The 2,257-nt window shown below is 55.7% G+C and overlaps 1 pseudogene; it reads left to right on the forward strand.

The window, feature by feature from the left end:
- Positions 1–1,040: 1,040 nt before the first annotated feature.
- Positions 1,041–1,697, forward strand: LOC149357385 (uncharacterized; annotated as a pseudogene).
- The last annotated feature ends 560 nt before the right edge of the window (positions 1,698–2,257 follow it).

Below are 2,257 nucleotides of genomic sequence, written 5' to 3' on the forward strand. Positions count from 1 at the left end.
CATTTCTGGAAAGCACGGGCCTCTTTTCCGTGTCAAGTAGCACTCTTCCATCGAACTCCGCGTAATATGCCTGGGATATCGCGTCCCCTGCAAAATGATTGGCGCACACATGATCAGTGTGCATTAAAGTCCGGTCTGCCCTAGGAATCGCACGGCGCCACTTCTCCGAACGAACATTGTCGGAAGGAGCTTTGAGTAATGGCATGCGCTACGCACAAGTCCGGTAGCCCGAACTGCAGTTGGGCACGAACCACTTTCTTCCCATTGCGCAGCACTCGCAAGATGTGGGCTACTCTGCCGACGGTAGCAAAACATACGGTCTTGTTGCAAAATAAAAGAACGCGTTTAAAACAGCACAGAAGTGCAGCCGCACACTCATAAATGTGGCAGGAACACATGCGCAGAGCCGCGCCACGCCGGACCGAGCCGCCAAGCGTGGGCCCGCCTTTCGCAGCGCCCTCTAGGTTAGCGACCGGTTGCCATGGCAACAGCCGCACCCTCCCCCGAACATATTGTGGCCGCGAGCAGGCGGCACGCTCGCACGCGGCGGGAGGAGAGTGTCAACACCTCAGTATATTATTCTTACACAGTGGTCGAAAGACATGACAGGGAAACGGCGAGGAGGCAACGCTGCAGTGCACGCTGCCTCCTCGCCTCTCGGCTCCTCGCGCGCAGCGGCGCAGCCCCGTCCGCTGACGAGCGGTGGCGGGGAAAAATCTAGAGAAAACATGCCTGTCCCCAACCAGAGATGACGTCAATAAATATCACGCGACCTTTAACGTCACGCGTATGATGTCATATTTTTTTGACCAATCAGCGTTTCCGGCCTACCTACCCGCAACCGCTTGTAAGGCAAGACAACGAATAAGCGTTTGCGGGTAGGTAGGCTGGAAACACTGATTGGTCGATGGGATGCGCTTCTCCGTGACGTTTTTTGGCTTCGCCCTCGTTCTCAACCGGACCTGGCGTCACCGCGTCTTTCTCAGCCTCTCCCTCCTAGAGCGCCAGGCGAATCGCTAGGCGCACCCGCCCCGCGTGCGTGGTGAACCGGCATTCGTTTCGTGAACCTCGGCGCTCCCGTTTCGAGGCGTGTACAGCTATGGCGCTCGTGCGTGGTGTGCTCGTCGGCGACAGCCAGCTGAAATTTGTGTGCAGTTCTTGCTTGCGGCTTTCACCGTTTCGCCAGGAGCACGTGGCTAGTGTCGTGCTCGTATTTGAAGTTTTTGCCGCGGCACTACAAGGATCCACATCAGGCGCGCTTTGAGGACCACCGTTTGACAGCCACGCTGACGCGCTTGTCGGGCGTGCGCATTCTCAACCCCGAGGTAAGGGCTGAACTACATCGTCGCAAGTTTTCTCGTTCATTGAGGACTCGATCGCCAAATCGCGGCGCTTGTAACGAAACTTTTTTTTTGCAGCATCGTTTCCTGGAAGCTTCTTGGAAGCCGAAGTTGTCATTGTTCGCCGCGGACCGCTACCACGTAGCGAGAGATCGGGGCACCGATCACAAGTCTAAGATTATCGCCGCGGCCCTGGTTAAAATCCATGGACCAGGGATCACTTCGGCTTCACGGGCAAGTCCAGGAGAGGTATGCGTCGTGCATCGGTGTCGTCGGTGTGGAGCAAAAGGCCAGAAGAGGGACCGCTGCTGGGCCTACTTCTCACCGCGCCGCCACGCCGCTGTAGGTCGACGTTGACGTGCTCCTCCAAACGTCCCTCTTCAGGGCCACTTCAGTGCTTCCTGGCAGATTGCGAGCATCATGTCTCGCGGCCGTGTTCCCTCTCTTTGTCGAAATTGCTTTAAAGCCCACGCTACGCCTCGTTGAATAGGTTAAGAAAGTGCAGCACCTAGCTTTGTATCTTTGTGTTCTAACCTGTATACAGTGCACCTTTGTTCGCTCCCTACTTTTGTTTTTTTTTCAGTCGTTTCCTGAATCCGTCCAAAGAGCGGGGCTTGCCGGATGATTGTTCGCCGTGAATGGAACCACGAGGCGATCGCACTGCATACAGCACGACTTTGTTCCCTTGTGTTTTTTAAATAAAAACATCAGATGTCGAAGGTCGTGGTCGCGTCCAAGGATTGCTTCGACAGCTCGGGCAAAACAACGAGGACTGCACACGCCGTGTCGTGCTGCTTAGTAAAGAGGCACAAAACGGATGCCGTCCTTAATAAAGGCCCTTCTCGGGGCCACCTCAGTGTTTCCTGGCAGACCACGCGCTTTCCGCCCGTGTACCTGTTCCCCTCATTTCCAGTCAT

This window comes from Amblyomma mixtum, chromosome 3 (assembly GCF_055824585.1).
Source record: "Amblyomma mixtum isolate Tamu chromosome 3, ASM5582458v1, whole genome shotgun sequence".
NCBI classification, from domain to species: domain Eukaryota; kingdom Metazoa; phylum Arthropoda; class Arachnida; order Ixodida; family Ixodidae; genus Amblyomma; species Amblyomma mixtum.